The following is a 25,345-nucleotide window of genomic DNA, read 5'->3' on the forward strand; positions in this document are numbered from 1 at the left end:
ATCAGATGCAAGGATTCTTTAGTGACTTACAGGCGATACAAAGCTTTGGGATAAATAAATGTTCCTAGCTGCAGTGCAATATTTATCTGGTGCATATCTTAATTAGTTCATTTCACTGGGTGATGAAATAAGACATTCTTGTATAATTTATTACAGGCTGGACAAGAAGACACATTCAACAATCAGGCTGCCAATATTCATACAAATGAAATCCACATTTTGGCCTAAACATTTGAACTGGAGATGAACACAAGTTTCCATACTCAGAGGTCTCTAAGTAAGTTCTAAAAATCAATACAAAAAGAGAACTTCATATTATGCAGGCAAATAATTGTTTCAAATCCCGTCTTGTGAAAATACTCTTTTCTATTTTGCTTTCTGGAACTATTTCAGCGTTTTCCCAATGTAGTTTTAATCCATGAAGTAGAAAAATACAGACTATTTAGTACTGAAGAAACTGAATTCTAAAAGCAAGCAGCAGTGGTGATTTTAGATCATTTTAAAAACAGATTAATCTGGATGTTGTAGAAGCAATTCAATGCTTTTTGACAATTTAAGTTCCCTTTAGCATAACTATCCATTTTTTTCCCCAGCACAGCAGGAATGGGTCATACAGGACACCACATAGTGTATAGAACACAAAATACATTCATTCACAAAAGGCCCCAAAACTGGGCTACCTGAGTCGGTGAGTTCTTACTCATGTAAGCAGTCCCATTGAAGTCACAGCTAAATTGGCCAGACCTATTGATGATTAATACCTTTTGATTTCCACTCTGCAGGTTATGTCTGCATTTCAAACTACTGGCAAGCTCAGGAGCAGCACAGTGGCTTATAAACAGACTTGTAAATGTGTGCACCAAGTTAAAAAAAAATTAGTTACATCGATTCATTCCTTGCATATGCAGTCCTTATGTTTGTGTTAAACTGAACTGCAGGATGGAAGATGAGCATGAAAGGAAATAATTATCAGTTATTTGCATAAAATCTGAAACAAATTATCTATAAAAGTATAACTATCCAAACAGGATGGCATTTACTTTATAGGTTTATGACTTCCTCTCTTTAAAGTTTGCTAAGAAGAAAGTAATTACAGTTCTCTTTTGATTGATTAAACACGACATATATGCTAATATAAAAGTAACTTCTGTCCTTTGTTATTCAAGCTTCTGGTTAAAAGCAATTTTGAAGATAACAGATATAATCTCATCAGTGCTGCCATTTTTAATTTATATGCCAAGAATTTAATTTCAGTGTCTTTTTTCTCCATTGGGGAAAGCATATTCTATCTTTCATGTTTTAAATTTTGGGTACAGAAGTCAGATGATATTACAACCATAAATCCCCTATTATTTTGCCGTTATATATCTGAAAATGTATGTGCCCCCAGTAGGATAAATACTGCTGCTTTATACACAAAAGTAATTGTGTTAATTTCAGTTGGATTCTTGAATGGGTCAGATAAGCAGGATATGGCCCACTGTAAGACAGAGAAACACCTGTTAAGTTTAGGGCATGGCTACACTTGCAGATGTAGAGTGCTTTGAGATAAACCAGCCTTCACAGAGCACAGTAGGGAAAGCACTGCAGTCTGTCCACACTGACAGCTACAAGCACACTGGCATGGCCAGATTAGCAGCTCTTGCAATGGCCCAGAGAGCAGTGCATTATGGTAGCAATTGCAGCATGCAAATGGCTGCAACGTGCTTTTCAAATGTGGGGGTGGGGTGGAGTGTGACAGGGAGTGTGTTGTGTGTATGTGGGGGGAGAGAGAGTTGGTTTTGGGGGGGGCTTAGAGCATGTCAATGTGCTGACTTGTAAGTTCAGACAGCAGCAGACCCCCGCTCCTCCCCGCCTTTCTCTCTCTCACACACAACATTCCACACTAATGGTTGCTTTGTCTCAGAGCAGATAGGCATGCTGGCTGTCAGAAATGGAGCTTTCAAAGGGCATATCAGCATTCCTGCAGTGACTCAAAACAATGACAAGAGTGGTCACTTGACTTAAGGGGATTATGGGATGTTTCCAGGGGCTGATCAGAGCGCAGTAATGCAACACCCCATTCACACTGACGCCCGGGCGTTTCAGCCAAGGCTCAACAAGCGTTAATCTTCTCACTAAGGTGGAGTACAAGGAATGCTCCAGACATGGAGTCAGAGCGCTCTACGTGCCTTGCCAGTATGGACGGGTAGTCAGCTAGAGTGCCCGGGGCTGCTTTAATGTGCTCTAACTCGCAAATGTAGCCAAGACCTTAATTTTGAAAGTACTACATACTGTACTATCATACTGGCCATATCTTGCTTCCACTGAAGCTTATGGGGGGTTTTGCCACTGACAGAATAAGACTGAAAAAATGCTTGGGGTCAAATTCTCTATGGAGTTGCAAATCCACAAAATAACTTCAGTGGAGTCACTCTGGATTCACACTGGTTCAAATGAGAGCAGAATTTGATCTTTCTGCTGCCTGATCCTGGGACTCCTATATATTGAGTTGGTCCCCAGGATAAGTTTAGAGCAACCTGAAGGCTTCTGTAAGTTGTGTTGACGGTTTATGGCCTTAACAGACCACTGCAGCGGCCAAGAAATTCTGGGCAAAGGGAAGGGATGCCTGCCTCCTAGTCCTTCTGTGGCCATTCTCTTACCAAGGGCTACAGTGGTTCAATGCTAGCCGAGGAACTTTCTGCACAGGGAAGATCCTCCTAGGGCCAGACCTTCGACTTTTAGAGCAGTTTTGTACCAGTGGAGCTCTGGAAAGCTGCTTTCGTGCAGCAGAGTACCAGAGCCATTGACTTAAAGGCTGAGAGGAACCTTGTAGGTCACCCTGCAAAATTACCCTAAGGCCTGGTCTACGCTGGGGCATGAGGAGGGCGGGAAATCAATCTAAATTATGTAACTTCAGCTACATGAATAACGTAGCTGAAGTCAATGTAGTTAGACCTACTCACCGCGGTGTCTTCACTGCAGTGAGTCGACTGCTGCTGCTCCCCCGTCGACTCTGCCAGCGCCTCTCACAGCGCTGAAAGTACAGGAGTCGATGGGAGAGGGCTTGGGGGTTGATTTATCGCATCTAGACTAGATGCGATAAATCGACCCCCGCTAGATTGATCACTGCCTGCCAATCCAGCGGGTAGTATAGACATACCCTTAGGGTTACATCCTAGGGTGCGGCTAGTCTGCCGAGAGTGCAGGACAGTAGCCTGTATGTGCAATGAAAATTAACAATTTGCTGTTGCACACCCCTTATCACTGTATAGGTTGCCTATGCTGATTGCAGACACCCGTAATAGGATGATCAGCAGCCGGTGACTGGCGTGACAAGCCCCCTTTTCCTCAGGACATGTCCCTTCTCCCTGCTATGCTGGCAGCAGAAGAAAAGAGGCATAGGAGTCTATATGCCACAGAAGGCTCACTCTGACACTGGGTAACTTTCCCCAAGAGGATTAGGCAGTGTTTAGGGTCAGGTTACTCCGGCAGGTTTCAGAGTAACAGCCGTGTTAGTCTGTATTCGCAAAAAGAAAAGGAGTACTTGTGGCACCTTAGAGACTAACCAATTTATTTGAGCATGAGCTTTCGTGAGCTACAGCTCACTTCATCGGATGCATACCGTGGAAACTGCAGCAGACTTTGACTTTGAGCAGACTCATGCTCAAATAAATTGGTTAGTCTCTAAGGTGCCACAAGTACTCCTTTTCTTGTTACTCCGGCAGTGCAGTACAAAGTAGCCACCCTGAAAAACCTAGCCCTAAATATTAAATCCAATTTCTCCTGAGATGAGGTAGTGAAGGTATCCTGCTGATTTCCTTAGGTAGACTGTTCTAATACCAGACGGGCCTCTCTGGTGTTTTTCCTCTCTCTGTCATACTGTAACTCCTTGTCTTGATGCCTTTAACCACTCTACTTAATTTCTCTCTTATTTCATTATCCCCACCACAATGTTATTTACAGACTGTGGTCGTGTCCCCTCTTTGCCACCTCTTGTAAGAGATCCATATCCAGTTCAGTAAATTCTTTACATCTCTCCTCACAGGACAGTCCCTTAACTTTTGAATCACCCCTTTGTGCCCCGCACTTTATCAATGTCTTTTCTATATTGTAGTGACCAAAACAGAGTGCGACATACTCAGGCTGAATAAAGATGAATTGCAAGTTTCTGGTCTTATAAGATTCCAAAAAATACATCCCAAAATGGATTTTCTTTCCTCACACTGCATTACACTGCATGTTTATGTTAACTCTGCTGGGCTGCATTCATCCCTGTGGTAACTCCAGTGATGTCTATGGAGTTAGACTAGGGAGAATTTGAAAGAATTCTCTCCTGGCATTACTGCTCTTTGTTCAGTTGTCTCCTGCTGAATATTAATATTTCCCCACAGTTTATTACCTGCATTTACAAACCCATGCTGACTCCAATCCCCAATATTCAATTTCCTAAATTCTTTATGGCCTTCTGACATTTCACTCTGTCCCTACCAACCTAACTCCTCTTAACGTGGCATAATTAAATTGATGAGGGAAATATTTACTTTGCCTTCTAAAGATTCTAAATGCCACTGCCCTCAATTAGAGCTGGTCAAAAATTTTCAAAGAATTTTGACAAACATTATTCACAAAAAGTGTTCAACAATTTGTAAACCAGCTCAAGTCTCAATGCAGGGCAATGAGACAAATTCCATTTTGGAATTATGTGGAGAGGGAGGAGAGTAAATGAACTAAAATATTACTTGTGAAATTCATTGAGTTGTCAGGCTGAAGCCCTTTATCCAGAAAACAGGTAGCAGAAGTTCAAGCTTCCCCAAACTTTATCATCAAGCTACATCAAATCTGTTCTGCAGAGACTAGGCTTAATTCTGCTGTGGATCTGGGACAGCTCCATAATGGTGTTTCCACAAATCATATCAGCATTACTAACCGGTGAATCTGGCCCTCCATCTTTACGAGCTACAGAGTAAATTAATCTTCAAAAAGTATACATTCTGTTGCCACAACCTCATCAACTCTTTCCTCCACCATAGCTCCTTTCAACTGCATATACCCAAACCTCCTATCTTAAAGCCTGATCCAAAGCCCAGTGAAGTCAGTGGAAAGACTTGCTTTTACTTCAAAGATTCTGAATCTGGTTCGTATTATTTGTTAAAAAGAGAATTCTTGGGCAAAAAATCTACCATTTCCATCTCCCCCCTCCATTCATTATTCATATTTCCTCCTATCATGAGAGAATTTTGCATTCAGATAGACCCTGAACTCTATAACCCTGATCATCACTAAAATACAAGTCCATAGGGAAAATGGACCTTTTCCAAAGTATGATTTTAGGAAACAACAATGATCTTCAAAAGAAAAAGATTGCCACAGATCAGGAATCTAAGAGCCATTTTCTACCTGAAGATATACCTGTACAACCCCATTCAACGCAGAATTTGGTCCTATTTTGTTTTTAAAATACATATTAATAGTTTCTCCTGAGCTAATAACATGAAGGTCTAAAGTTTCAAAAATGCATCACAAATACTCCAAACTTTCTCAATCATTGTTAAACTTTTCCTTGAAATCTCCTTTTCTCTTGCTCTGAGCTGAGCTGTCCCTGTTCAAGCTATAATGTAGATATAGGAATCATGACCTAACATTTTGTACAGTATGAGTGAACCTCCAAAAAGCTACTGAGGGTGATTATGGATGCGTAGTTAAAGATACTGAGTACATTTTGCTCTGGAATCTAGGTTTGAAACTTCACAAAAGCAAGCTTCTTGAGAGTTATTTAAAGTACTTTTTCATTTAGACCAGAGGTAAAATTTTCAAAAGTGACTTGTTTTTCAATAAAAAGAAAAGGAGTACTTTTCTACAGCTACAGCTCACTTCATCGGATGCATCCGAAAGCTCATGCTCAAATAAATTGGTTAGTCTCTAACCTGCCACAAGTCCTCCTTTTCTTTTTGCGAATACAGACTAACACGGCTGTTCCTCTGAAACTTGTTTTTCAATGAGAGTTAAGCTACATCTACACTAGGAGCTAGGACTGTGATGCCCTACTTGCGTACACACCCTTGCTCTCGCTCAATGAGAGCTAGCACAAGTATAACTGGTAGTGTAGCCGTGGTAGCATGGGTTAGCTGTGCCAAATACATACCTATTAGTTTCAGGTGGGTTTGTACTGCACACAGCTAAGCCGGGCCTCCACGGCTGCTGTGCCATACTACACTACTATTTATATTCGTGTTAGTTTTTATCGAGTTAGTGTCAGGATGCGTACGCAAGTTGGGAATCTCACCCCTATCTTGTAGTGTATACATAGCCTTAGACTTCTAAGTTGCTTTTGAAAATGGGAATTAAATTTTCAAAAGTGACTGGTGATTTTGGTTGCCTCAGTTTTTGAATTCCCAACTGGAGGTATCTTGAAGGGGCTTGTGGAGGTGGGTGATCGGAACTTTCTGAAAACCAGGCCCCATTATAGTATCTAGAGTTGGACACCCAAAAATAGTGATTTTGGGTGACTCTAGGTCAGAAGCGGGCAAACTTTTTGGCCTGAGGGCCACATCGGGTTTTGGAAATTGTATGGAGTGCTGGTTAGGGGAAGGGGTCATGGCCTGGCCCCCACCTCCTATCCACCCCCCCACACCCCGGGATTCCTGCCCCATCCAAACCCCCGTTCCCTGACGGCCCCTCCCCGGGACCCCGGCCCCATCCACACACACCCACTCCCTGTCCCCTGACTGCCCCCAGAACCTCTGTCCCTAACTATCCCCTGCCGCCCCATCCAACCCCTTCTCTCATTCCTGACTGCCCCCCCGGGACCCCTGCCCCCATTCAACCCCCTGTTGAATGCCCCCATTCAACTCCCCCGCCTTCTATCCAACCCCCCCCGCTCCGTGCCCCCTTACCGCGCTGCCTGAAGGACCAGGCCATGCCGCCACTGCGCAGCACAGAGCACCGGGTCAGGCTGGGCTCTGCAGCTGCGCTGCCCCAGGAGCTCACAGCCCTGCCACCCAGAGCATTGCATCGGCGGCAGAGCGAGCTGAGGCTGCAGGGGAGAGGGGGGGAGGGGCCAGGGACTAGCTTCCCAGGGCAGAAGCTCAGGGGCTGGGCAAGCGTGTCCCGTGGGCTGGATGTGGCCCACGGGTCATAGTTTGCCCACCTCTGCTCTAGGTCCTAAGTAACATAGGTGCTTTTGAAAAATTTACCTTGGGATTCCACAAGAAGAGCTTCTACCACTGGTCCTGGAGCCAGGACCCAAGAGAAGATTTAGAAATGGGTCCCTCCTGGATTCCTATCTCCACAACCCAAATTCAATTGTTTTCTAGCTCCCTATCCCCACTTTGATGGGTTTGTTGTTGTTCTATTAATAAGCCAATGAGGTGGCCAAGACTTGGGTGGCTTTACCATTTGAAGGGCCACAAATTGATAGAAAGGGAGGGGAGAATCAGACCGTGAATTGCTTCTCTTTTCAGTAAAGCTCCCAGGAGATAACAAGGAGCAGCGGAACAGGTGCAGCAAACAGAGCTGTAAACAGGGGGAGGTGAGTGTAAGTTCTGTTGGAGGAGAAGGGAGGAACAAGCGCCTGTTCCTTAGGGGCAGTGAGCAAGTTTTTTTGTGGGCGTTGTGTGTTTTTTTCTGTTTTGTGTGGGTGTTTTTTCCCTTATTCAGTTCGTAGAGGGTGGTAGGGGGCAGTGTGCTGTGAGAGAAGCAGAGCCCTGATTAGGACGCCTATAAAGGCAACCAAACAGTCAGCAAACAGAGCTGTAAACAGTGGTATTCGAGTGGGAGTTTGTAAGGGGAGTTTGGGATTGGGGGTTTGGTGTTTGTTTTTTCTTGCCCCTTGGCAGGAATTTAGGTGGGAAGACTATGACAGGTACAGAGGCAGCAGTGATAGTGATGAAAGCCATGGAAGAGACAATGAAGATGACCAGACGTGGAAGCTGCGGGATGTACATGATCCTAGAGTGGGTACCTGAAAAGAGCTTTGTTTGTATGAAGTGCTACTCGATAGAGCTGATGGAAGAGAAGATCCCAGGCTTGTAGATGCAGGTGAATCTATGGCTGTGTTTCAAAGGGGGTTCGAGCAGATGATGGACCAAAGGCAAGAGGAAGCTGAAGGGAAAAGTCAAGACTTGTAGATGCATCCGATGAAGTGAGCTGTAGCTCACGAAAGCTTATGCTCAGATAAATTGGTTAGTCTCTAATGTGCCACAAGCACTCCTTTTCTTTAAGCTGGACTGAAGAACTCAGAAGGGAGACTGCTGGCTGAGGAAAGTGGTCAGTGGGACCATGTGACTTACAAGAACCGGGCAGAGGAAAAGACTGGCTAGTGAAGGAGAAATACAGCTCAGGAACAGTTTGCTGAGTTGGAAAATGAAGAACAGGCACAGCCAGCTGTAGCTGAAGGAGGGAGGGCATGGAAGAAGACCAGAGCAGCTAGTCCTCTAAGAAGAGGGGAAGAGTCAATGGAGATATCCAGAGTTCAGAGCCCCAGGAGGATACAGGATGACTTGCAGAAGATTGCAAGGGAGAATAAAAGACAAGAGGACTCGCAGCCAGAAAGAACAAAAGGAAGGCCAGAAAATCACACCATCAGCAGAAAAAGGCAGATCTACGTGATCAGGGACTCCCTAGTCTCTACAGACCTGTCACCAGAGTTGATCAAAAGAACAGAAGGGTATGCTGTCTCTGGGAGCTAAGATATGGGATGTGGACCTCAGGCTAAAGAGGGTCCTAATGGGAGCAGGAAAGAATCCACTGATTATCCTTCATGTGGGAACAAATGACACAGCTAGATTCTCACTGGAACTCATCAAGGACCACGATGCCAGGCTGGGGAAGAAGCTTAAGGAAATGGAGACGCAGGTGATCATCAGTGGGATTCTCCCTGTCCCTATAGGAGGAGAATGAAGGTGAGACAAGATCATGACGACTAAGATGGCTAAGGCAGTGGTGCTATAAGGAGGGCTTTGGGATGCTTGACCACTGGGAGGCATTCATGGAGAGAAGACAGTTCTCATGGGATGGACTCCACCTGAGTAGGGAGGGAAATAGACTTCTGGGATGGACATTTGGCACAACTCATTAAAAGAGCTTTAAACTAGGAACTCAGAGGAGACTGTTGGGAGATGCTCATGTAATCTCCACAGCTGATTTTAACATTGAGAGGGAAGAAAATCAAGTAAGAAAGGATACACCAATGGAGAAAGGAACAGAAGTGGGTACAAGAATGGACATTAAGAGGAAGGATAGTGCTGATATCAGTAAGATAGGTGATTCTGGCAGTAGAATGACTGTACCCAATTGCGTGAGGAATGTGGGTAAAGTCAAGCAGCAACAGTTAAGATAGTTGTACACCAGTGCAGGGAGTCTGGGTAACAAAATGGAGGAACTAGAACTACTGGAGCAGGAAGTGAAATCAGATATTATAGGAATAACAAAAACATGGTGGAATACTAATCACGACTGGAGTACAGTATTAAGGGTATGTCCTGTTCAGGAAAGACAGAATTAAAGGCAAAGGTGGTGGAGTAGCATTGTATATTAATGATGAGGTAGACTGTAAATAAATTAGAAGCGATGGAATGGATAAGACAGAGTCTGTTTGGGGGCAAAATCACTTTGGGGAAGAAAGATACTAGAGTGCTTGGAGTGTATTACAGGCCACCAGGATCCGATTTGGATATGAATAGAATCCTCTGTAATGTTTTTAATGAAATCACTACTACTGGGAATTGTGTGATTATGGGAGACTTTAATTTCCCAGATATAGATTGGAGAACAACTGCTACTAATAATAGTAGGGCCCAGATTTTCCTGGATGTGATAGTTGACAGATTTCTTCACTAATTAGTTGCTGACCCAATAAAAGGTGATGCCATTTTAGATTTGGTATTGGTGAGTAGTCAGGACCTCATAAAAGAACTTCATGCAGCCAGTGGCCTGTGCTCCCCACTGCCATGCTGGAGCCTCTGAATTTATTTATTGACAAATAAAACTTGCAGAATTTCAAAATTTTAAAATATCGTGTGCAGAAATTTAATTTTTTGGTGCAGAATGCCCTCAGGAGAAAACTGATTGCCATATTTGGGGTCAGGAAGGAATTTCCCCCCAAGTCAGATTGGCCGAGATCCTGGGGTTTTTTGCCTTCCTCTGCAGCATGGGGCACAGATCACTTGCAGATATAAACTAGTGTAAATGGTGAATTCTCTGTAACTTGAAGTCTTTACACCTTAATTTGAGGACTTCAGTAATTCATCCAGAGGCTAGGGGTCTATTCTGTGAGGTTCTGTGGCCTGCAATATACTGGAGATTAGACTAAATGATCATGATGGTCCTTTCTGACCTTAAAGTCTATGAGTATGAATCTAAGATTCTTCCCCCTAGTCTCATTACTAAAAAGGGAGACCAAGGCTGGCTATAGAGCTACATAGGACTATATTTGGTTAATACTACAAGTTGATTCAATTTCTATTAAATCTTTCTTAGTTAAAAGTTTCCTACAATATAACCACAAACCTATTAAAATAATTACATCTCCAGTCAAGCTGCATTATTCTCAGTTTAATGTAGCAATCTACTGACCAAAAGGAAAGCAGGATGTTTAAATGCCTTCAACCAAAGGAATCTTTTTGATGTATCTTCTTGCTATTTACATGTTCTTTAATCTTCCATGACTATAAAATAGAATTTGCTATATTGATAGTATAATAGAAAAATAGGGCCAAATCCTTCACTAGTATAAATTGGCATAGCTATGTTGATTTCATTGGCACTATACCAGTTTACACCAGCTGAGGATCTAGTCCAGAATAGTTAACAGTAGTATGATTGATGACTTACTTCTGTTAATGAAGTCTGGTTACAGAATGCAATAGTAAGTAATTAGCTTGCATGCAATGTATGAGAGTACTCCACATCTGGGGTAAAAAAACATGACAAAGACAGAATAAAATTTTTAAAAGATTTAAAAATTTAATTTGCCCTGAATTTAATAATAGCTTTGCAACTTAATTTTTTTTGCATGACCTCAAATAACTAAGAAGAATTTTTAAAAAAAAATATCAAGTACTGTAGAATTTCGAAGACTTGTTGGGCATCTCTGTTTCCTTCAGGAAACAAATTCTAACCCAAAGTTTATTTTTCTTTTATGCAGAGGTGCTGATGGTTAAACTGTCCAACTCATTCTGTGTACTTAGCATGATGCCTTCCTCTCTATTTTGACAGAGCCGTAGCTGTTCCCTAAATACATAGTAGGCATCCTTCAGTCTCGAAAGACCATGGGTATGCACCCCTGAGAAGTAAAGAATTTACTCAGTTGGTTTTATGGCAGTCGTGAACGTGGCTGAAGAGACCCACTCGAAAGAGACGTCTGCTGCATCTGTCACATTTAAAAGGCGATGTTCTGACCCTTTGGGCTCTCCCTTCTGTGAGCTCTTTTATCCCCTGCTAAGCTGGACTGCTTCCTCTCGTAACTCCGGAGACCTCTGTTAAGCTCTTGTTTCCAAAGGCTGCGGTCTTGAGTGTGATCTTCTCATTTGTCCACATCCATGTCCACTTCTTTAAGGTCCTTGAAACGCAATTTTGGACGTCCTTTGGGTCTTTTCCAGATCTCAATTCACTGTAAAGGATGTCTTATGGGATGTGCCCATCATTCATCTGGCACACATGCCCAAGCCGATGGAGGCATCTCTGTTTGAGGAGTGTTTGCATGCTGGGTATGCTGTCCAGTTTGAGTACCTCTGTGTTGGTGACTCTGTCCCTTCAGGATATTCCAAAAATTCGAGGAATGAAAGCTGTTGAGCCTCATTTCCTGATGAGAGTATAAGGTCCATGTCTCGCTCCCATACAAAAGTGTGCTGATAACACACACAGATCTTTGTGGGTTCTGCCAGTTTGTTGTTTTGCCATACCCTCTTGTCCTGTCTAGACATTGTTGTGGCAGTTTTCCAATGCAGATGTTGAGTTCTGTTTCACGTGAAAGGTTGACTGCAATAGTGGACCCCAGGTATGTGAACTCATTCACCACTTCAAGTTCATAGTTGTTGATCGTGATGGAGCATGCTTCTTAAACTCCTTGGCACATTATGTTAGTCTTTTTTAGGCTTATAGTAAGCCTGAAGTCTTGGCAGGCTTTGGAAAAAACTGTCCATTAGGCTTTGAAGATGATCTTCTGTGTGGGTTGTCACTGCTGCATCATCAGCAAAGAGGAGGTGTTGGATAAGGTCCTCCCGAGTCTTGGTTTTAGATCTGAGTCTTGCAAGATTGAACAGCTTTCCATCAGCTCCTGTGTGCAAGTAGATTCTCTTAGTTGAGGAACCAAAGCTTGTTTCAGCAGCAAGGAGAAGACGATCCCAAACAGGGTTTGGGCAAGTACACAACCCTGCTTAACTTCACAATGAATCTGTAAAGCATCAGAGACTGAGCCGTCGTATTGGACTGTGCTGTACATGTTTTCTTGGAAGGATCAAATCATGCTTAAGAGCTTTGGGGGGTGGGGGGACATCCAATCTTTTCTAGAAGTGCGACTAGTCCACTTCTACCTGACAAAGTCAAAAGCCTTTGTGAGATCAACAAAGGCTCTTTAGAGGGGTCTCTTTTGTTTTCTGCATTTCTCTTGTTGTTGTCTCAGCGAGAAGATCATGTCAACTGTAGACCTTTCATCTCTGAAGCTGCACTGTGATTCAGGATAGATTCTGTCTGCAAGGACAGAAGTCTGTTCAGGACAACTCAGGCAAAGGCTTTTCCCATAACACCAAGGAGGGAAATGCCACAATAGTTGTTACAGTCACTCCTGTCACATTTGTTTTTATAGAGAGTGATGATGTTGGCATCTCTCATTTCTTGTGGTACTTTACCCTCTTTCCAGCACAGGCAGAGCAACTCATGAAGATGTTGCAGTAGAATAGGTTTTCCGCATTTTATGACCTTGGATGGTATGCAGTCTTTTCTGTGGACCTTTCCATTGGGGAGGCCATCTATGGCAAGGCTAAGCTCTCCTTGATAGTTGATTCATCAAGTTGGTTCATAATAGGCAAGCTTTCAATGGCATTGATGGCTGCGTGTGTAACAATATTTTTATAAGAGTAAAGCTCAGAGTAGTGTTCTACCCAGTGATCCATCTGCTTGGTGTGGTCATTGATGGTTTCCCCTGTTCAATGGGGCTATCTTCTTTGTAGTTGGACCAAAAACTTTCTTGATCCCATCATACATGTTTCTGATGCTGCCTGCATCAGCTGCTACTTGGATGCTTTCACATAAATACAGCCAGTAGTCACTGGCGCAGCACTGAGCAGTTTGTTGTACTTTGGTTCTTGCCACTCTCAATGCTTGTAAGGTTTTTTCATTTAGGTCTCTCTTGTAGTTGGTTTGGGCTGTGCATTTGGCCTCTATGACTGGTGTCAACACAGTGGAATATACATCAAACCAGTCGTTGGTCTTGTTTTCCTTCTTCCGAAAGACTGACATTGTAGATTGTGTTCTTCAGTTTCTCTCACTACAGCTGGGCGTTTGTGGCATTGGTGTCAAAGACTTGTTAAAGTATGTTCTTGTACGTGACTTTTCTTGGTCTGCTATGGCGCTGATGTTAATACAAGGACATCCTTTTACTTTAGATCTGTGTACTTTCTTTAGTTTAAGTCTGACCTTGCTGCATACCAGAGAGTGGTCTGTATTGCAATCAGCACTGTAATAACTGTGGGTAATGAGGATAATGTTAAAGTTGGTACACCTTGTGATGATACGATCCAGTTGATGCCAGAGGCCAGATCTGGAATGTTTCCAAGACACTTTGTGTTGTGGTCTTGTCTGGAAGAATGAGTTTGTTATACAGAGATCATAATAGGAACAAAATTCTAGCAGTCTCTGACCATTTCCGTGTTGACCAAGACAGCTGGTGAATGCTTCGTGATCAGGTCCCACCCTTGAACTGAGGTCCCCTAGCAGGAAGCATATTAGTGTTTCGGAATCTTGCTGATGGTGTTGGTGTTCAATTGGTTGTAGAACTGGTCTTTGATGTCAGAGGACGAGGAGAGTGTTGTGGCATACACACTCACAAGGTTGACTGGGCCCTCAGATATGAACAAGCATAGTGCCAAAATTCTCTTTGATCCATTTGTAGGTGGCTCAATCATCCCCAGAAGTGAGTTCTTGATGGCAAATCCCACTCCTTCCTCTTGTGTTTCTTCTGCACTTTTCCCCTGCCAGAAAAATGGGTAGTCTTTTTCTCTAAAGACCCACTTGATGCTAGATGTGTTTCTTGGAGGGTTGCAATATCCACATTTTGAGTCGTCCGAGCTCATCATTGATCACAGCAGTTTTACATGCATCGTTGATCTGTTGACGGTCCTCAGATAATCCAGTTTTTATGGTGCGAATGTTCCAGCACTCTATCTTTAAGGATGTTTTCTTTCCTTTTACTTGATTTGCCTGGTGCATTGGTTAAAGTCCACTTGTCAACTTATAAAACTCTAAGCCCCAAGCACCCATTGAAGCAGCCAGACTGTGGCGGGACAACACCCTATTGTCTGGGGGCTGCCCAGTTTTATGGCAGACAGTGGTTATCCAGTGAGATATGATGATTTCTCCCACTGTCGGAGACAGTCCCTGGCGCTCAACTCTATGCCAATCAAGTAAGAGCTTAGATCCGGTGACTGCTGCCTTCCGTGTTGTGTTGATGCTCGAGGCGAAGCTGGAGTACCTCTCCAGGGTGTAAGCCTGGGCAGATGAAATGGAGGCCCTGAGTTGCCCATGCATCAGGCCCCCCTGCTTGTCATCACCAGTAAAATCCAGAGGGGAGCAAGCACCAATACATCTGGTACCTGATCTGCTGCAGAAGTTGCTGGAAAGATACTAAAATATTAGTACTTTATGGCCTTTGGGGCTCCACTTCAGATTTTCTGTCTGAGTTTACTCTCATAGCCTTACATTCTCCCAAATTCACCCATAAGGCAGTGGGGCTTTACTGTCAGGGGTTGCTCCCTTAGCCTTAACCCTCCTGGGCTACCCACAAGGCACTGGGTTTGATGAGCCACAGGTAGTGCCATCTACTCTCATCTACCCTAGGGGGATGCAGGGCCTGGGACATCCCCCCCCCCAGCTCTGGCCCAGGCCCAGGCCCTGCCCCCACTCCACCCCATCCTACCCCACCTCTTCCTGCCCCCTCCCCCAAACGACGCCAGGAGCCAGCGGGGCGGAGTGGAATGTGGCAGGCTGGGGCCAAGTCTCTTGCTGCTGCCAGAGCCAGGCCCCCCTCTAACCCTCCAGGCCGCCCTGGACCCCTCATCCCGAAGTGCGGTGCTCCCCAACATGCAGGGCCCAGGGCGACTGCCCTGGTCCATCCTAGGGACGGGATGGCTTTGGTAGCAGGCATAGCCTGACCTGACACTAAACAGACATGCCAATTCAGCCAACAACTTGCATAGCTGCACCAATATAAAACCCAGCCATAACTAAGGAAAACTGATTTGTACCAATTGAGTTTATGTCCGTTTCCAGGAGGGGACAATTGCACCTTTCCCTATCTACACTGTGCATTGGTGCAGTTGCTGGTCACCAGCGGCAAGAATCCCAAGTACAGACAAGGCCACAATCATTGTACAAATTACTTCTGACTAAATCAGTAAGTAAAAGTATATGGTTGATTCGAATGCTACTAAACAGAAAAACAATACTTCCATGAAAAATATACAACTTCACCTCCCCATCTTATCTCTACATCACACTACATCACATGGAAGTCCAAGTTCTTACACTGCACATTAACATGTGCCAACTTATTTGGAAATATTTTAGCAGTCACTTGCCCCTGTATTTTGTTTCTTTTGGTCATCTAAAAATAATTCTCGCCTGAACTGATACTTTGTATCTATAATAAAGTGAGTTGTTTAAATGTTTGTGATTTCCCTGCTTTGCAGAAGTGCTGGGGTTGCCATGCCAGATAAGCCAATGGTCTGTTTTCAGTAGTGTCCTGTTTCACATAGTAGCCAGCACCAAATGCTTCCGTGCAAGGTGTCTAACTGAAGATGGCAAATATGGAATAACCTGCAGATAGGGGAAGTGTTTTCCTAATGCAGTCAGTTTTTGATTGGTTTATGCTATAACAAATAGCATATCTCTCTTCTAAAAAGTTACTTATATTAATGTAGCTATGGATAGTCTCATATCCTTATAAGTGCCCAAACCTTTTTTGACCAGTCTAAAGCCCCAATGGTCTCTTGTTGCAGTGAGTTCTACAGTTAATTATGTGCTATATTCTCTTTTATAATTTATAAATGTGTTGACTTTTCATTTCATTAAATGTTTAATTAAATGTCTCTAGCTTTTTTAGAGAAAGGCTATTGCAAGAGCTTGTGATTGACCTTCATTATACCTCCACCATGTCCCCTAGTATATATTATTTTTCTACACTAAACAGACCTAGTCTTTCCTCATGTGTCTCTAATCATTCTTGTCACTTGACTCTGCAGTTTTTTGAGATATGGTGAAAGACACTTGTGATCGGAGTCCCAGGGAGCCACGCTGAGTTACTCAATTAGGGTGAACTGCAAAGAATGGGGCAGACAATCCCCAAAGCTGGTGGATATTCCAATATTTAGATTTACCAAGTCCGAACGAAACAGCTTCTATAATATCTTACTGGTTACCCAGAAGCTAACAACACAGTTCCCTTAAATTAACCCAGACTTAGGCCTCCACCCAGACACCCAAGTCAAGTATGATGAGGATTACTGAAAATCTGATTAATCATATAAGGAAATTCTACTAATCCCAAAGGATTAGACACATTACCTCCCAGGTTAATGAATATTCCAGATCTTACCCAAATACATGCTTACAGCCAATTCTTATTAACTAAACTAAAATGTATTAAAAAAGAAAAGAGAGAGTATAGGTTAAAAGATCAATGTACATACAGACATGAGTACAGTTCTGAGATCAGATTTATAGTAGAAATGGTGAGCTTTGTAGTTGCAAAGAGTTCTTTCAGAATTAGTCCATAGGTTATAGTCCAATGATAATACTTAGGGTGATCCAGATGGGACTCTGGAGATCTCAGTCTTAGGACTTAAGATTCCCCTGCATGAAGCATCAAGAAGATCTGAGATAAAAAGGATCAGGACCCAAGACATTTTTATAAGGTTCCAGGTCTTCTTCGACAGCTTAGGCAAACAATAGGCAATCATGGAGACTTTGAAGGAGACCTATTTCCTAAGCACCACCAGTAATCAGATACACGGATTAACATAAGGCAATTGCCTGTTTCCACCATTCGCAGGTGATTTGTTATACTTTTCAAAGAGAGATGAATACAGTGATATCACTATGTTTACAGTTCATTTAAATGTTAAGATGTCCTTTTGATCTCTGAATTAACAGAATACAGCATAGACAGGGACTGTTTGATTACATTGTTAACCTCTAACAATATATATGTAAACACATAAAAACACAAACATAATCTACCAATATGTCCCTAAAGGTTGAATCTGGGTCAATTAGCCTGGAGGCTGCTTAACCCTTTATGGCTATGCATCACACTTTGTATAAGATTAATTGCAATTATATAACAGTGTAGCAACAATGATTTGCATGGTCATACTCTAATCAGATAACTTCATAGCACTGAACACAGTAGTCCATGGGAGGGCATACCATTGATTGTACCAGTATTATTTTCTATCCCATTCTTTATGCATTCAAACACTTTGTTTGTTAATTCGACCACCGATGAACAGTGTACAGAGATTATCATTGTGCTGTTCACCTTGAGGCCAAGGTCTTTTTCCTGAGTGGTTTCAGTTAATTTAGAGTCCAACAATGTATGTTAACAGTTCAAATTATTTATTTCTAAGTACAATAATTTGCACTTTCAGCAATTAATTACATGTGCCATCATACTGCCTATTTCCCTCTCTTAGTCAAGGTTCTCACAGGCTCCTTTAATATTGACTAAAATAAATACTTTTTTGTCATCTACAAATTTTGCCACCAAATTGTTTACCACCGTTTCTGATTGTTAATATAATAAAGACACTTCCTAGTATTGGATCTTGGGATATCCCACTAGCAATACTGAAAATTGACCAATTATTACTACTCTTCTTAAACTGTCTCTTAGACAGTTTCTAATCTGTGATGGATCTTTGCCTGTCATTCCATAACCACTTTTCTTAATAGCCTCTTGTAACAGTCTCTTGAGAGGGACTTTGACAATAGTGTTTTGAAAGTCCAAATAAAACATATCAGCAAGTTTTATTTAATCTACTATTTAGTTAAAATGCTCTAAGAATTCTAACAGATTAGTGAGGCATGATTTTCCTTTGCAGGAGCTGTGCTGGGTATACTATATCCATATTACATAATAATATATATTATTAATTTTCATTACAATCACACTACTTGGAGTACTGAGAAAAGGCTTAGTCGCTAGTAATTCACAGGATCGCTGAGAGTTCATTTATTAAAGATAGAGCCCGGTCGTCAGGTATAGAAGATTTAATTAGAGATTGTGTATTTGTGTTAGCAACTAAGCCATGTTATTCTTAAACCTCAATTTCTGACAGTATATCATCTTTATTACTAGAAAAGAGTAGGTATCCATCAGCATCCTCTGTGGGGAAGACTGATGCAAAGAAATCATTTAAACTTCTCTGCAATGTCTTTATCCTCCTTAATTGCTGCCTGGTAGTCTAGCAGACACACCAATTCTTTCCCTTGCTTCCTGTGCAATTTATCAAATCATGCTAAAATATTGCCTTAGGTAAGATATATCTCAAAAATAATGTGTATTTTCACATTTTTCATGAACAGCACACTGCAATTTGGGAGAACTGTTTTGCACTGATCGTCCATATGTGACATTCAACCCATTCCTGAAGCAGAATCACCCAGCTGCAAGTCCTCACCATTTGTACTACCTCAGACATTATTATCCCCATTTTACAGATGGAGAAACCGAGGCATGTTTTGTTATAGATGACTTGCACAAGATCACCAAGCAAGTCAGTAAAATAGTTGGGAACAGAACCTTGGATCAAATCCTTGCCGCACTGACATCAATGGCAAAACTCCCATTGGCTTCAATGGGACCAGGGTTTCCCCACATCTCCTGACTCCCAGTCTTGTCTAGTGGACAACACTTTCTTAAATTATTGGCCATGTTGTCAGATTATGCCTTGTAATTCTTAAAGAGAACTCTTTTGGTAAAATGAAAAGAGTTACTTAATAAGTGGTAGAGAACATTCTCCCCCCAGACCATTATTAAGAATTGCTAGACAGTAGGGGTGGGGGTAGAGATGGGGAAAGACAGACTACTCTCTGACTACGTAGTCATAAATTACATGAAGTACATTTCATTATAAAGCACTGTCTTTTTTTCTAACCCTTTATGAATTCTCTCCATTCACCCCAGGCAGTTGTAATGTAGACTGACATCTTACTTTCTTCTAAGAGCTATTCACTAGTATTCTCTGTGTATGTGTTGCCTAAGAATACAAACAAGCAAATAAAAACAATACATTGTACCAAGCAAAAGACTCTTTCCTATGAATAAGTAAAATCTAACACAGTGAACGTATGTCAGCGATTCGAAAAGATCAAGCATCGGATGTAAAAAAGTAATGGGAGGTATCTAGATGCCAGGTTTGATGCACAATTGTGCTGTGTGTTAAGACCGATAATTAACACACATTCTAAGCATTGTTAACTAGTTCCTATGCATAGGGTGATCAGATAGCAACTGTGAAAAAACGGGACGGGGTGGGGGTAAGAGGTGCCTATATAAGAAAAAGTCCCCAAAAATGGGACTGTCCCTATAAAAACGGGACATCTGGTCACCCTATGTACAATATTCAATGTTGTCACAACTTACACTGTCTGCTTAAGAAACATGCACTGCTTAAGAAGCTGAACTTTTATTTTCCTGAGCAGAAATCTTTAATAACATTCGTCTTTTCTCCTTACTGAAATCAGTCAAACAGTTTAAAGGCAAGTTTCCTCCATTCTCAGTTTTCCTCCTTTAATAACACAGAAAACTGGCTTTGTACCCTTTGGGTACTTGGATTTAACACCAAATTCTTACCTTACACAAGGTCAAAGAAGAAAAAAGGAAAGCTTATACAACTGGACTCATGAAGAAATAGTTGCTGTCTTTTAATCGTACGAAACAATCTGCAAATTATTTAAATGAAGACAGCCAATGGTCGAACATCTGCAAGCAAACCGTTTAAATGCCAAGTGCAACTTTACTGGCATAAGAAAATAATAAGTGGAGTTCAATTTGTGTCAGCATAGCTCAGGAAAATAAGATATCATGTCTTGCTGTCTGCTTGATGTCAGCTTCTCAGATTCAAACCCTAATGCCTCATCTTAGGCTGTCCTTACTGGAGGCTGCCAAATAGAAAGGTTCAGCCAAAGTTCATGGAGCTACTACAAAATAGCTTCCCCCCCCAACTTTTCAATCATTATGAACCTTCTGCTTTATATTGTACACACTTGATTATTCTATCCTTGAAATGTCTATAACTCTATTAGGTTCTTCTCCTTTTCTTTTAACATACTGTAAATTCCTTTCTGTGCTTAGTTCGGTTTATAGCTTACAGCATTAGGCTTTTAAACTTTCACTACATAGCTGAGATTAAATCATGTGACTGGCTGAAAGATGAAAATAAAGTAGCTGGGACTTGCATTAATATTAGGAAGAAACAAAAAAATGTGAATAATTTCCCCTCCTCTTTAACCCCTACTATCTTTTCACTTAAATATTTAGATACAGTAGTAATCAAATCCTGAAAGAGATGTAAGCTAGGCCTCTCTTCAGAGACAGGGAACAGCACTTATGTAATGACCCCGTCCCTTTCCAATTTAAAAGAGCTGAAATCCCTAAATTGTGCCTAAATTCTAATCTCCCCCAAGAAAAAGCTCAGTGATACTGTTTTACCAGCTGAGACATTAGGGTAGCCTAAAATGAGCCATTTCAATGGTTTCATTTTCTTAAATTGTTTTAAATGACTGCATGTATAATTATGCTGAATAGAAACTGGGGGAAAAGAATGTACTTTAATGCACATAAGCCAAGTATATTATGATAAATATGTACAATAAGTATTCTGAATTTCCAGCCAGGTAGTAGCAAAACCTGTTTTAATTGGTTTCCATTAAAGAAACTTCATGCAGAATATGGCATTAAAGCAGTAGCATACATAACAACATGAGGAACTGGAAGAAGGTATGTCCCTTCTCTGCAGCAATAACTGAAAGTACTTTTGGAAACTTTGATCATGATAGCAGATATGGTGATATAGATGCGTGCACACATGTTTATGTTATGTATATACATGCTCTCTGAGTAAGAAACCTGCTGTTTAATTTCAGGTGATCAGCTACAATTATAGCTTTAATAATTTTAAGCAAGTTAATCGATAAATTATGAAAAACGAATGCCTTAATTTTGTCAGAAAAATTATCAAGGCTAGACATTGTATCTGTTTTTCCGTTTATGTTACAGTATTATATTTTAGCAGAAACAAGTTTTTTCAGTTACTTAGGTTGGTTCATTTTTAACTTATCTGGTATCAATTACTGAGACAGATTTGCAATATTCAGTGTCTGTACAGATGAAACACTTTAATACCTTAGATGGCTCATTTCTGGAATCAGCCCAGACTGGCACGATCCACAAACTTTTAAATCCTTTTTACAAAATTCAAAGACGATCAAGATTAAAATTCCCAACTGTGTATTTTGGATCACCTCCAAAAACATTCAGTCTTTATTCATTATTGGATATTGTCTTGATTAAAATTCCTGTTGGTTAGTTCTATGGTTAAGGAGTAATCTTGTATCTTAGCTTTTGGAATGTATTAGTATCATGTGACATGTATGAAGTCCAAATTAATACAGAGCAATCTCTCTCACTAGTCAGCATGAAAAAAGATTTAGAATGTTCAGATTTCAGCAAAGCAGTTCAGAAAAATTTATCTTGCACTAACCTTATAACATAGCTTCTTCAAATTCTATGTCAGGAATAGCTCAAGTTTATTCTACTCTCTCAAAGAGTTCTGATTTAATGAAAGGTTTGTGTATCAGAAATATACTGAATATCCCAAATGCATAAAATAATCTGTTTCATTCTTCTAGTCCCAAATCAAGAGCTATACTTTCTACAAAACCAGCAATTTTTATAAAGAGGCCAAATTCATCCGTGGTGTAATTCCACTGAATAATTTTGCCCAATTGACTTATTATGACTTTAAAAAGAATAAAAGTGTCTTCTGATTCTCCTCAGCTATGCGCCTATGTTTTCTTTATGCTTCCAAACTCTAAAGCTAAAAAAGTGAGGGGAGACAAACCTTAGAAAGGGCTTATAACTCAAAATTGTGTGCATATCAGACCTTTTTTCATGCAGAACCATGCAACAATGCACATAACAGAATATAAAGAAAATGCAAAAGAGGAGGTTGCTAGTGTCCCTGAACCACGATTTTAGCACCTAAAACTCAGACTGAAACAAGTAACTTGTATGAGATGTTATCTAGAAACTAGACCACAATCTAAGGGCTTGTCTACACTTAAAATGCTACGGTGGTACAGCTGCAGTGCTTCAGTATAGACACTACCTACATCGACAGGAGGTTTCAGAGCGGTAGCCATGTTAGTCTGTATCAGCAAGAGCTTATGCCCAAATAAATTTGTTAGTCTCTAAGGTGCCACAAGTACTCCTCGGCTTTTTTACTGATAGGAGGGGTTCTCCCAACAGCATAGGTAACCCACCACCCCGAGAGGTGGTAGCTAGGTCGACCGAAGAATTTTTCCATCAACCTAGTGTTGTTTACACAGGGACTTAAGTTGTCTTAACTATGCTGCTCAAGGTTGTGGTTAAACCGACCTAATTTTCTAGCGTAGACCAGAACTGATACTCTTACTCACCCTAAGTAGCATCGTACAAGAAGCTGTGATAGTTCTCAGGGAGCCCAGGACCAGGAGTCACCTTCTTACTCCCCGACCCCAGCAACAGCAAGTCTTTCTTGTGGTAGCTGGGTGTCAGCTCCCTGGCACCACCACGCTTTCAGCCATTCAAGCACTCGTCTCTGGGCTCTGCCAGCCCTAACTTCGCCTTGCAGGTTAGCAGTAGCACCCAACCCCTGAGGCCCTTTGAATCGTTCCTCTGTGATGTCCAGTCCCTGACACTGGCTATTCGCAGAAATTCCAGATCCTCTGCACATGGCAGAGGGGCATTATCTGTTTTCGCAAAAAGAAAAGGAGTACTTGTGGCACTTTAGAGACTAACAAATTTATTTGAGCATATTTGAGCCATGTACATTGGTCAAACTGGACAGTCTCTACATAAAAGAATAAATGGACACAAATCAGACGTCAAGAATTATAACATTCAAAAACCAGTCGAAGAACACTTCAATCTCTCTGGTCACTCGATTACAGACCTAAAAGTGGCAATACTTCAAAAAAACCCTTCAAAAACAGACTCCAAGGAGAGACTGCTGAATGGGAATTAATTTGCAAACTGGATACAATTGACTTAGGTTTAAATAGAGACTGGGAGTGGATGGGTCATTACACAAAGTAAAACTATTTCCCCATGTTTATCCCCCACCTCCCACTGTTCCTCAGACGTTCTTGTCAACTGCTGGAAATGGCCCACCTTGATTATCACTACAAAAGCTTCCTCTCCCCCCCTTTCCCGCCCCCCACTCTCCTGCTGGTAATAGCTCACCTTAAGTGATCACTCTGGTTACAGTGTGTATGGTAGCACCCATTGTTTCATGTTCTCTATGTATATAAATCTCCCCACTGTATTTTCCACTGAATGCATCTGGATGCATCACGAAAGCTTAGGCTCAAATAAATTTGTTAGTCTCTAAGGTGCCACAAGTACTCCTTTTCTTTTTATAAAATCAGGACATCTGGTCACCCTATATAAAGTAATCCCTCCCCCCACCCCCAGCCAAAAGTCCAGACTATTGTAGAGTTGGCTCGTTTTTCAAAATCAGGATCCAAATATTCATAAAACTATCCCTGCCCCACAAAGGGTTTTCCTCAGTTAATGGATACAGAGTGTTTCTGTATTTCTGTTTGTGTTATACTGAAAAGAAGTCTTTTGTTTCTGTTCACAGTCAGGGTGAACCCCATCTTCTTGTAAAGATTCTTTTTTACCTGTAAGTGAGTTTGACTGGTGTTGCCTCTGATGGTTTCCCATTTACAGTCTTAGTATTGCACAAGGCTAAACAATTGAACCTCACTTTACATCACCAGCCAAACAGGGCGGGGTGACAGGCTCCCTTTGCCCAACTTAGCCAACACTGAGACTCTTTATTGCCTGGTGACTAATTTGTACTCTAAGGCCCTAATGCATGCTTTCACAATAAATACATTACTCCTTAAATGTTACCTGAATGTTTGTACAGTTCTATGTATGTATATTTCGCAAAAAGTATGAATCTTGACAAGTTATGAGCTTTCTGTAGATACCTTTCCTGTTACTATTTATGGATAAACATCCTGTAAGGCATGTGTTTGGTGTAGTGAGTTTATCAGGTCTGAGATGAGAAATGTTTGTAAAGAACAGGGGACCCTTTGCCAAGGGGTCTCTGTGTCACAGTAGCCAATTGACTTCACTGAGATGGTCCATGCAGTAAGGTGAATTCAGTGTAAATTAGGGTACCAGAATGCAGACATAAACATTTTAAAGTATAACTTAATCCACAACAACAAGAAACATGCTAGCTGCTGCTAAGAAGCTGTTCTCATATTGCATATTCATTCCTACATAGGAGCATCGAATAATGGGTCACTACTACTCCCATACAATGCCTTAAAAATTAGGCTAGCGCTAAGAATGTAACCACTAATTTTGTACCCACAATGGTTTGCCCACAAACACTTGTTGGCACAATGGTTGGCAGTTAGATGCCTTCCTGGTTTGCACTCTCAAACCAGCAGGTACAAACTGGGAAGCCAGTTTTAAAAAGCAGGATCTTTGCAACCATTTATTTTTGTCTAGAAAGCCTCATGGCAATATGTACAGCATATGGCAGTCCCGCGAAGGAGGGCCGCATAGCTGAGTAATGTAATCTTACCTTGTTTCAGCTGTCCTCATACAGAACACATACCCATTTGTCAGACTATGAATGTCAAAGTGACTCTTAGAGGCCTGGAAACCTGAAAAACAACAAGCGTGCATGTCAAACCCTATGTTTTATCATGTTTTCCTCCTCCCCTTCTGGGGCTGTGGGCTCAGAGTTGGAGGTTGTCTCCAGTATCTTTACAGCGGACTCCCTGGTAGATCATTTTGCAGCCTGCTGGCCTACTTATCTTACCACAATGCTTTATTTTTTGCCAGGAGTGCTCTTTTAGGGTG

At 41.6% G+C, this 25,345-nt stretch overlaps 1 long non-coding RNA gene across 2 annotated transcripts in view; it reads right to left on the minus strand.

Moving 5' to 3' along the window:
- The window catches only part of LOC144930948 (uncharacterized), a 238,306-nt gene that overhangs the window by 125,028 nt on the left and 87,933 nt on the right, over window positions 1–25,345 (minus strand). For both annotated transcript variants that reach the window (XR_013636462.1, XR_013636463.1), the window contains exon 3: window positions 25,065–25,146. This is a non-coding gene — a long non-coding RNA (uncharacterized LOC144930948). The remainder of the gene's footprint in view (window positions 1–25,064; window positions 25,147–25,345) is intronic.

This window comes from Lepidochelys kempii, chromosome 11 (assembly GCF_965140285.1).
Source record: "Lepidochelys kempii isolate rLepKem1 chromosome 11, rLepKem1.hap1, whole genome shotgun sequence".
NCBI classification, from domain to species: domain Eukaryota; kingdom Metazoa; phylum Chordata; order Testudines; family Cheloniidae; genus Lepidochelys; species Lepidochelys kempii.